The sequence below is a fragment of the Bos grunniens genome, chromosome 10, assembly GCF_055505025.1.
Source record: "Bos grunniens cultivar Pamir isolate PY7600 chromosome 10, Bosgru_T2T1.0, whole genome shotgun sequence".
Taxonomy (NCBI): Eukaryota; Metazoa; Chordata; class Mammalia; order Artiodactyla; family Bovidae; genus Bos; species Bos grunniens.
In genome coordinates this window covers 29,881,623-29,893,955 of record NC_141174.1, presented here as the reverse complement: position 1 = coordinate 29,893,955, position 12,333 = coordinate 29,881,623, and the positions used below count along the sequence as shown (strand labels likewise).

Genomic DNA, 12,333 nt, shown 5'->3' with positions numbered 1-12,333 from the left:
CTTTCATCTCTCATGAGTTATTGCTTCAGGAATGCAGTTTACCAAAGTGGATTAGAGTCAGCTTGTAATGGGGAAATACATGTGCTCACAAGAGCAGCGACGTGGTTCTCCCCTCAGAATTTCCACTTTGTCACCCGTCTACACCAGATGCTGAGAATAGGCCGTGACTATTGTGGGGTCCTTCCCAAAACAGGTTGATGGAGAATTGGCCCACTTTATTTCTACGAGCTAGAGCCTTTGCCTGGCACTTAAACACCAAAAATACTTCATTGATGTTAGTGGGGACTCTTACATTGTGGGAAAGTAAAGCATTTCTGTCTACCAATCATTGCCTAAAAGTTTAAAAAAAGATATTTTTTTTACTAGGTGAACTTTTCTCTAAATGTCTCTTTAAAATACCCCCTTTTTTGAAAGGGGGAGTGAGTGAAGTGGATCAACTTTGAGTAACAGTAGTTTTTGCTTTGTTGCATAGATGGTTTAAAGAATTTTGAATGTCATTGTTCCCATCTCACCCCTGTTTCACATTCATGGCCAAAGGTTAAAAATAAGTGCTCGCGGGCCGCCCTGGTGGCCAGCTGCTTGTGCGGCGCTTTGCCACCGGCGGACTTGCGAGCCATTTATTTAGTCCGCGCCATAGCTAGCCTGCAGGACGATCAAAACTAAGTTCTTGAAGCAAAATTAAAGCAAGAGGACTTATCTCTCATTTGTTATGGAGGACTCTCACAGTTTTACATTGAGTTTCCAGGTGATCTGGAGTAGAGGGAAACATGAAAATCCTCATTCCTTACAGATCAAGTGAAACCAGTTCCTATCTTCTCATTAAATACAACTAAGAAAGTGAGAAAGGAAACCAAAGGCCAGAAAGAGCATAGAGACTTTTTAGGCTCCTTTCATCAGAATTACATTTAGAAACCAATTTGTAAGCTTTGGGCAATAGCTCAAATAAAACTGAGTGAACATTCTGTCTCTCAGGAGCAAATGGTAGAGGTTTATAAATGCTTTACAGTTAGAAGGCATGCTCTGATCCCCTGTTTTTGATCTTTGTGATCAAAGATGGCTATGAAGAAAATACCTGTATAGTCAAAGGTATTTTTTCCCAGTAGTCATTTACAAATGTGAGAGTTGGACCATAATTCTGAGCACTGAAGAACTGATGCTCTTGAGTTGTGGTGCTGAAGAAGACTCTTGAGCGTCCTTGGACTGCAAGGAAATCAAACCAGTCAATCCTAAAGGAAATCAACACCGAATATTCACTGGAAAGACTGATGCTGAAGCTCCAATACTTTGGCCACCTGATGCAAAGAACAGACTCATTGGACAAGACCCTGATGCTGGGAAAGATTGAAGGCAAAAGAAGAGAGCGGCAGAGAATGAGATGGTTAGATAGCACCACCTACTCAACAGACATGAATTTGAGCAAACTCCAGGAGATAGTGGAGAAAAAGGAAGCCTGGCATGCTGCTGTCCATGGGGTCCGACTCTCAAAGTATGGACATGACTTAGTGACTGAACAATAGCAAAGATCAGCATCAGTAGCTAGGGATGCTACTTCCAAATAAAGAAGGTGAGTGGCATATCCATTGTTAGTGCTTCCAGAGTCTTGAGGAATCCTGGAATCTGTGTTCTGCAGACTCTGCCATAGTTGCAGCAGCAGTTGCTAAAACCAAGTGTATTTTGGTCAGCAAAGAACTTGACAAAGATATAACATGATTCATTTTAATGAGGCTAGAAAAAAAAATATGCATGTGTATGCTAGGTAATGAATCTGCCTGCAATCCTGGAGACCAGGGTTTGATCCCTGAGTCAGAAGGATCCCCTAGAGAAGGAAATGGCAATCCACTCCAGTATTCTTGCCTGGAGAATCCCATGGACAGAGGAGTCTGGTGGGCTACAGTCCATGGGGTCGCAAAGAGTCAGACACCACTGAAGTGACAGAGTAGGAATTGTAAACAGAGATGAAATAGAATCAATGTAATTGAGGTTATTTTATTAAAATTCAAAAATATTAAAATTTAACTGGATTATTTTACTCAGCTAGTGATGGTACCAAAAAAAAAAAAGGTGTGCCTCTCTGGGAAGCCTTTGTATTAGAGAAGCTGGCTTTCTCATTTTTCCCTGGGACGTGTATTCCTGGGCTATGTCAGTCTTCCCAGATAGAATGTCCTCCCTAACCTTCATAATGTACCTTGGTCTAAGTTCTACTCTTCTTCCAAGACCTAAATGAAATGCTGTCTCTGCTCTGCTTCTCCTAACACCCAAGCTCTCAGGTAGCTCTTCTCATCCCTTACTTCTCTAACACCTGTGGGTAGCACTTAGCCTCACTGCTTGGTGCTTTTCATCTCATTGTAGCTGTGACTCAAACTGGAATATAAATCTATTGGGATAAATGGCCTTCAAACTTTTTGATCAAGCAGACATCAGTGAACAAGTTTTGAGCATGAACCCCACATATATGTATATTTTTTACAAGTTTATATATATAATTATATATATGGTGTATATATCATACTATAGTTGCTATAAACATGAAGTATCACAGAATTGAAGCAAGAATTTGGGATTGACATGTACATACTGCTATATTTAAAATGGATAACCAACAAAGACCTACTGTATAGCACAGGCAGCTCTGCTTAATATTATGTAACTACCTAAATAGAAAAGATGGCAAAACAATGAAAACAGTGACAGACTTTATTTTCTTGGGCTCCAAAATCACTGCAGATGGTGACTGCAGCCATGAAATTAAAAGACGCTTGCTCCTTGGGAGAAAAGATATGACAAACCTAGATAACGTATTAAAAAGCAGAGACTTAACTTTGCCAACAAAGGTCCATCTAGTCAAAGCTGTGGTTTTTCCAGTAGTCATGTACAGATGTGAGAGTTGGACCATAAAGAGGGCTGAGTGCCGAAGAATTGATTCTTTTGAACTGTGTTAGAGAAGACTCTTGAGAGTCCCTTGGACTACAGGGAGATCCAACTAGTCAATCCTAAAGTAAATCAGTCCTGAATATTCATTGGAAGGACTGATGCTGAAGCTCCAATACTTTGGCCACCTGATGCAAAGAGCCGACTTACAGGAAAGACCCTAATGCTGGTAAACATCAAAAACAGGAGGAAAAGGAGGTGACAGAGAATGAGATGGTTGGATGGCATCACAGACTCAATGCACATGAGTTTGAACAAGCTCTGGGAGATGGTGAAGGACAGGGAAGCCTGCTGTGCTCCAATCCACGTGGTTGCAAAGAGTCAGCCACAACCAAACAACAAAATGGAAAAGACTATGGAAAAGAATAGACACCTGTATATGTACAACTGAATCACTTGGCTGTACACCTGAAACTAATAGAACATTGTTAATCAACTGTGCTCCAATATAAAAGTAAAAGTTTTCTTTTTAAAGTGAGGAATGTGAGAAACAAATAAATAGAAGTTGCAGTATTTTCTTCCTGTACCCCACCATAGTAATTTGAGAACCTCTTGGAGTAATGTTACCCTACTTCTTGGTGTTCTTGGCCCTAGTAAATAGTAGACACTTGGCAAATATTTGATGATGGTGGTATTACTAGGTATTAAAGTGACAGGTCAGAAGGTGACTATTAGGGATTGCTTGATCCTTGTATTTTCTTCATTCTGGACATGGGTACATTCTGTTTCCTCTTCTTGCAGCACTCTTCCCCAGTTTTCCTGTTCCTTCCCTTCACTAAGCACATTTTTCCTGTTCTTTCACCTCCCCTTCACTTGTTCTGAAATTTGTAGCTTCCTTGTCCTTAAGAGAAGCCACCTCTGATTGCCCCTGTGTGGGTAAGACTTCTGCCCTTCCACACTTCTGCACAGTAATAGCTATTTATAGTCTGCCTCCAACATAGACTTTCATTTGTTGAAGGCATTACTATACCTTGTTCATCATCATACCCCTACTTCCCATTGCAAAGTCCAGCATTTAATAAAGATTCAAAAATCTGTGGGTTGAATACACATAGGATAGAGAAGTGCTTCCCTGGTGGCTTAGATAGTAAAGAATCTGCCTGCAATGCAGGAGACCTGGGTTCGATTCCTGGGTTGGGAAGATCTTTTGGAGGAGGGCATGGCAATCCACTCCAGTATTCTTGCCTCGAGAATCTGCATGGACAGAAGAGCCTGGCGGGCTACAGTCCATGGGGTTGCAAAGAGTTAGGCACGACTGAATGACTAAGAGCAGGATAGAGAAGGAAGAGGTGGTATGTCCTCAGAGGCTGTTTGGGGACCAAGGTTATAGCAAAACTGACCTGCCCTTTAATGTCTAAGATGGGGCAGAATACCTCCTTATCCCCAAAGTGATTTGTGAGTTGAATGACCGGTTAGGATTGAGAAGTCTGTTGCTCTTCATTTTCCTGTAGAACCCTAGCAGTTTGCTCAACTGTTGTGCATTTAGACTGTGTTTACTAGGTTATGATACAGCTCTGAATTAAAACCAAAATATACAGGCTTTTGTAAGGTGATGTGTTGAGCTAGTACTAAGTGCTCTAGAATTTGGAGGCGTTTGCCCCACCTTATGCAGCTATTTGGTATAACATTTCTGCTTTTCCTCAAAGGATAAGAACCCTTAATCAAGGATATAGAGTGGACTATAAATGATAATAAAGAAAGAACCCTGTGAATACATCTTAAGAAAAGAGAATTCATTTGTCTTTGACTAGTGGAATGTTCTTTCTGATAGCACAGAAATAATAACACTGGAGCATGAAGATGGGAATTTATTGCTAATCCAAAACTCTGCTTTTATCAATGGTTTCAATCCCTGTCAGTACCAAGCCTTTGTTTACATTGTTTTAAAAAGTTTAATTTATTGCCTTTTATTTGTTCCTGTTTAATTTAATGCATAAAGCAATTGTCAGAAAACAAAACAAAAAAGCCCACCAATCTAATAGCCAAATATATGCTTCCAAGTTGTTAGCTTCTAATAGGATGTGACCGTATGATATAAATGACATTTGGTTAGAACAGCTATCTCTCTCTCTTTTTTAAATTTTCAAATAAAGCTGACTGAGGTTTAAAGCCCTGGCATTGGTGTTGGAAATTAGAGGAAATTTGGTTGTGTGATAAAGATGTTTTACCTTCAGTGTTAGGTTTTGAATTAGTCTGTTTACAAAGAGCAGTGGTGCAGTGGTTTTAAAAATCATGTTGAATCAGCAACGTGAGGGAGCAACATTGCTTTCATTCCAGCCATGTAGCTGGAAAAGGAAATGATTAGACATCATACTCTTCATGGCTAATATCCTGTGAAGTTTTTCTAAAATCATGAAATCAGGACTCTAGAGCTTAGAAGGGACCTCAGAAGTCTACCAGTGGAAAGGGGGAAAAAATGAAGGGGAAATGGAATCAGCCAAACTAAAGGGCAGGATTCTTTTAGTTCTCAAAAGGAAACACATGTTTATCTGGAAAAGATTTTGGTTGGACAGGTTGTTTGTATAAGAATCTTTTTTGTGAGGAAGGAAGACCAACCTGAGCTTGGAGGCTGGGGGTGGGGGTGGAGAAAACAATCTCTAAACTTTGAGTGAATGAGGAAAAAATACAGTTTTCAGATAGGGAAACTACTTTCATAGGGATGATATGCTAATGCTATTCGCTTACTTTTAGCCTTGCTGCATTTTCATTTTATAAGATATGATTAAATGGTAACTTTAGCATTAGTTGCTATAAAAGCAGAAATAGTAACCTTTAAAAACATGGGGAAAACTTATGTCCACACAAAAACCTGCACATGAATGTTTATAACATCTTTATTCATAATTGCCAAAATTTGGGGGCAACCAAGTTATCCCTCAGTAGGTGAAACGATAAAGTGTGGTCCATCCACACAATGAAATATGGTTCAGTGCTGAACAGAAATGCATGATCAGTCCATGAAAAGACACAGAGGAACTTTAAATGCTTACTAGTAAGTGGAAGAAGCCAGTCTGAGACGGTTACATACTGCGTGGTTCTAACTCTATGACGTTCTGTAAAAGGCGAACCATGGAGAATCAGAACGATCAGCGGTTACCAGACTCAGGGGGAGAGAAGCAGATGAATAGGCAGAGCACAAAAGATTTTTAGGGCAGTGAAAATACTCGGTATGATATTATAATGATGAATATATATCATTACACATTTGTCTAAACCCATAGAATATACAACACCAAGAGTGAACCCTGAGGCAATCTGTGGACATTGGGTGGTTATGATGTGTTTGATGTAGGTTTATCCTTGGTAACAAATGTATCTGTCTGGTGAATGATGTTGATAATAGGAGAGATTATGCGTGTGCAGGGCAGGTACAAAGGTATATGAGAAGCCTGTACAGCCTCTCAATTTTATTGTGAACTTAAAACTGGTCTAAAAAAATAGTCTTTAAAAATATATGGAAAGACGTTTTAACTGGATAGTAGTTGGGAAATAGCACAGAGTGACACCACTTATGTAAGATTGCGTATCTGTACAGTGTATATATATGTGGCATGCTAACTAAAATTTTCAGTGATTATTTGTATAGTAAGATTGAAGATCAGAGAAGGCAATGGCACCCCACTCCAGTACTCTTGCCTGGAAAATCCATGGACAGAGGAGCCTGGTAGGCTGCAGTCCATGGGGTCGCCAAGAGTCGGGAACGACTGAGCGACTTCACTTTCACTTTTCACTTTCATGCATTGGAGAAGGAAATGGCAACCCACTCCAGTGTTCTTGCCTGGAGAATCCCAGGGATGGGGAAGCCTGGTGGGCTGACATCTCTGGGGTCGCACAGAGTCGGACACGACTGAAGTGACTTAGCAGCAGCAGCAAGATTGAAGATGACTTTTTAAAAGAAGATGTTCTTCTTTATTTTCTTTATTATTTGAATTTTCTATAGTGACCATATATTATCTTTGTACACAGCTACAATGAAAAAGCAAAAAGATTATGTTACCTCTGCTCTGACAAGTGAAACTACATCATGGCTTCATTATCCTCTGAAGTGCAGAAGGTTATCAAAGAGACAGGAGTCCATGAGTGGGGCATTTTCTCTCCAGTTAAATTTAGTAATGAAGGATAAAAGGAAATTGCCAGATAACTGGAAAATGCTTCCATTTTAAAACATATAAAACCAAGATACTTTATCTAACTTAAGCTTCAAGTTGTGGATAATGTCATTTTGTTTTTTTTTTTTTCTTTTGATAATGTCATTTTGAAGTATTTTCCAGATAGTCAGGATGACAATGAGAGGGATGATATGGACACGTCTCCAGGACTGCAACAAAAATCTGATGGGACAGAAACATGTTTCCTCCTCATCCTGAAAGCAGATGGTTAATAATCCACTGAGCAGTGTTTACTTTTCTTTTAAAAAACTGAGGAATGAAGAAATGGCTGCTGGAAGTCCATTTATGGATGAAATCAGAGGGGAAAATAAAATATTTGTAGAATCTTGCTAACAGAGTAGAAATTCTTACCATTGTTTTGCAGCAATGAATTGTAGGATTCTTGCATTTGATCATAGGGAGCAAGAGGAAGTTTCTTTCATTAAGTTATGTGTGCAGAAAAGAGTAGGCACAATCATAAAGTTTATTATTGTAAGAATTTTCTATTTATACTTCATCTCATTCCACAAAGAATTTGAAGCTCCTTGTTAAGAAATTATATAGCAGTTAAATAAGAAACCAGGGCCAGGCTAAGTATGAATTCATTCTATGGTAGATACTATGAGTGATCCACCCATATATTTCCTCTCAGCCACAAAGGAAGGGTGGAAATGTTGGAGAATTAATGTCCCCTTTCCTTGAAGCAGCCATTAACCAATATCAGATGAGATCTAGAGGATAAATATCCCAGTTTCGTTGCCCTTTGAGTATGGTCAACCAACCCTTTGAGATCTCTGAAGGAACTCAGGTGGCAGGATGAAATGGAGAAGATTTGATGGGTTCCTGAGAGCTGTGGGTATTGGGATAGGGGGGTTGACATTGGTATCTGCTAAGCAGACTTAGTGGTGGTGGTTTAGTTGCTAAGTTGGGTTTGACTCTTGTGACCCCATGGACTGTAGCCTGCCAGGCTTCTCTGTCCATGGGATTCTCTAGGCACGAATACTGGAGTGGGTTGCCATTTCCTTCCCCAAGGAATCTTTCCCACCCAGGAGTCAAATCCGGGTCTCCTGCATTGCAGGCAGATTCTTTACTGACTGAGTTATGAGGGAATCCCACTTAGTAGAGGAGTCTGCTAGGTTCTTAATGAAAGGAACCCTGGTCCTCCAAGCCCGTTACTACTGGGCTTATTCCCAGTCTACCTCAGTCTTCCTCTGCAGAGCCTAGGGGATGCCCCATTCCTGGGACCTCAGGTCTGAACCTCAGAAAGTGAGGACCAAGGAGAGAGACTAGTCTCCTACCTAAGGCCCACCTGAAAGGTATTTTGCTGTCTGAGGACTCAGCTTTCTCTCAGATGTTGGACAATGGAAGCACCACCCTTTGGGGAAAATCTACACCCTGTTCCCTTAAAATAAAATATGATTCGAATAGGACAACTACAGTAAACCTAATTTCCCTAAGGAGTTTCACATACACTGAATTATGCATATTTCATAAGTGTAACTGGATGGATGAAGGATTGATTTCGGAAGGGAACAAACTTACACAGGGAGACTAGTTAGGAAACTATTTCACAGTCCAGATAAGAAGAAGGAGACATGAGCATGGGAGGGAAAGATCCTAGAAGGTTTAGTAGGACTTGATGATCAATTTGTTGTGAGTGAAGAGGTATATGAAGACATCTCTATGTTTTGTTTTGTTTTGTTTTTTTCTGGATGACTTCAGGCAGAGTGGTGCTACTACCCCTAGCATGGCTTCAAGAAGTTGGGGAAGAGGGTTCAGCCTACAAATGTCAAGTTTTAGGTTTGTCTTGGGTATCTCTTGAAGAGATGCTGAGAAGCTACTTAGAAACAAGTTTAGTAGTTAGAAGCCAGAACTAGAGCTGCATATTTGGGAGTCCTTAGATCCCTTTCTTTAAGTACTGAGGAGAGTACTGGCTTCTAATGGAACCTGGGTACCATTTCTGATGGCCTTATCCAGGACCTCTGTTCTGCTCCTGTTTCTGCTAACAGAGGAGGCTGTAGGGGTGGATGGGGGGTGGGGGCAGGGGGATGAGCTCAGCTTTCATAGTGCTATGAGCCATGAGTCCTACGTGAGAGAGTCAGTCTAGTACAAATTATTTTTCTCTCCTTCTGTTGCCATTGATAGTCATCTCTGTGAGTTTGCATGATGGTAGATGTTTTTGTAGGCTGGGCTTCCTCAGAAGCAGCCAAGTCCCTGAGAAACATCTGTGTATAGCTTCTGTAGAAGCAGGTCTCATGATACATTGAGTCTAATCACTCGTTCTGAATTTGGAAATAACTGTGAGTCATGTGGTTCAGCTCTTTTTAAAAAACAGAAGATTCTCTTCTGCTCAGTGCCACTTAGGGGCTTTCGCCTGCCATTTTTAATACCAATACTCTTTGTCGCAGTCATTTTCACTGCTGCTGGTACAGATTCCCAGAATCTTCTCCCCATCCTGGTTCACCAAGCTCCCCTTCCCCTTCTAAACAACTGTTAATCTCTGCCCATTCGTCAAATCTTCCTTAAATAATCAAAGGACTAGGTACACATCTGTGATTCTGTCTTCACTCAACACCCACTAAATGCTCTCTCCCACTGGTGTTGTGTTCTTGTAAAGATTCATTTAAGTTATGTGTTTGCTTTATACGTGTGCTAATCGTTCTGTTATTATTGTCTCAGACAGAAGTCATCTAAGTTAAACTCTAAGCATTATTCTTTATCACACGGTTCTGCGATCACATGGTTTCTTCTTCAGTGTGTTGGATAATCCTAAGCAAAATTCTCTCACTACCTTATTGCATTACCTTTCAGGGATATATTTTGGAGACATAAACAACATAATACTCTGTGGTTCTTTCTTGACTAGTAATTGTGCTCAACACAAAAGTTTTCCTGTTTGTTTTTCCCACAGTTATTCCCTGCCATGTGCACACATGATAAAACGAGTATCTCAGGAAGAAGAAAAAAGACATTTGATAGCACTGCTCAGTAGTTCAACACAGTCAACAGGCTCTGGCCCACCCACTTCCATCACTGGCTGCTTGACCTCGTTTCACCTTCCTGTTAGTTTCTGTCTCCTCACCAGAAAATTTACTGCTTTCCAGGGGGAGACCCAGTTGATTCAAGGAGATTCTGGGAGACCCATTGTTAATAATGTTAATAAAGGACAAAATGCAATATGATGTTAACCGTATGGTTCTGGGATAGAATCAAGAGTGGAGGATTCCAGGGGTGGTTCTGGTACTAAGTAGCTAGATGAGCCTTGGGAATGTTGTTGAACTTCGTTAGGAAATGGTTTCCTATGTATTGATTCTTGAGGCAGTTGGATGACTGGATTAAAAATCCTTTCTAGTCTTTGAAGGCTGAAGTAAGAGTTTTAACAGTTATAATTGGTAACAGTTGCCTCCTGCCAGGTATTTTTCTTTTTTTTTTCCTGCCTATCATACATCACACAAATCAAAGTTCCAGTATCACTGAATGGTGCCAAAACAATGGTACCAAAGTCATACTTCAAGGCAATTGAGATGAGCCCTAAGGAAAGAATCCATTATTATTATTATCAAAGAGAAACACAGAACCATGCGCTTGTTACTAATGGGGCCTATCCAATAATTGCTTAATAGCTAAAAGGATGAGTTTTACTTGGAGAAACTGGATTTTACCTAAGATTTATTACAGAGAAATTCAGACATGTGCAATGATATTCATCCTCTTTGTAACTTGTGTAAACATTATAGTTACTCAGGAGAACCTCAAGTGAGGTTTTCATCACTCTGTGCAGTTCTCAAAAGTAGCTCCTGAATCCAGATTTGAATCAACACTGGGATATGATAGAATGGAATGTTCTCTGTCTTACATAAAAATCTTCAAAAAATATAGATAACCCTGTATAAGATATACATTTTACAAAAACATACATGAAATCTAGGAGAGTAGTAAGACAAAGGGCTGGAAATGTTACACTTATTATTTCAGCAAGTCCCCAAAATGGCCCTTTGAGGAGGGTTCTCTAGCCTTCATGCTCTACAAATGAGGAAACTGAGGCATAGACTGAACAATGCGCTCAGGGTCTCCCAGTTTATGAGGGGGAGATGCAGGATTCACAGCTGCACTCCAGATTCCAGGCCCTCACCTGCCTCACCCACCTGCAGGGCTTTCCACCTGTGGTCACGTATAAAGGCCTCAAGACCTCCTCTGCACAGCCCCTTGAAGACCAGTTACAGACTATAGTAAACCAAGTACCGGTGCTGCTGAGCAAATTCAACTTCAATTGCATTCTACACGAAATCATAAGTATTTCCTTTATGTATTCTGTATTGGTAATTCTAAAAATTACAAAATGCCATAGATTTTTTATCTCTGATTTTAACTTGGAAATTGGTAACTATGATTTCTGCTTTTGACTCACATCAGAATGTTTCCAAAGTACTTTCAAACATGGATTTCTATGTCTGGTATGCGTGCCTGCGTGCATGCATGCTAAGTCACTTCAGTCATGCTGACTGTATGTGACTCTATGGACTGTAGCCCACCAGGCTTCTCTTTCCGTGGGATTCTCCAGGCAAGAATACTAGAGTGGGTTGCCATGCCCTCCTCCAGAGGATCTTCCCAATCCAGGGATCGAACCTGCATCTCTTACGTCTATCTGCACCGGCAGGCAGGTTCTTTTCCACTGGTGCCACCTGGGAAGCCCGTGTCTGGTATGTGAAACTTTAAATTCAGATAGGGAGAGCAGAAGACTAAAAAAGATGGAATAGTTACCATTTTTGAGATAAAATTAAGACAGTTTGATGGAAACTTCTGAAAATCATCTGTCCCCTACAAATCCTCCCGCCAGCAACGTAAGTTTCATACCAATAAAATTTTCTACGAGAATAACTTACCCTGTGGTGGCTCCTGGTCACTTATGCCTTTTCAGGTTCTGAAAAAGAATGGGATGACAGTCATATTTTATGAAATCCAATTTTATTTCAAAATAGTTAATCTCATTACATTTAACATAATTAGCCTCCACCCTGTGGTTGGGAGGGCTTGTGAAAACCAACTCCTGGAAAGACAGATCAAGGGCTCCAGACCTGCTCACTTCCAGAGATGGCAATGTGAGTTTCCATGCTGGGGCATGGAGCCAGCTTCCTATTTATTTAGAGGCATTGAGCACCTCAGGAGCTAAATAGAAGTTGTGATGCAAGTTTTGGCTGCAAAGCATGTTAGTGTTGCTTGACGTGCTCAACTAACAGATGATCTGAAAGATTTCTCA

General features: G+C 40.5%; 1 protein-coding gene across 5 annotated transcripts in view; it reads left to right on the top strand.

Annotated features, from left to right (window-relative positions):
* Positions 1-12,333, top strand: part of PRKCH (protein kinase C eta) — a 233,160-nt gene that overhangs the window by 106,078 nt on the left and 114,749 nt on the right. The gene's annotated exons all lie outside the window — the stretch shown is intronic.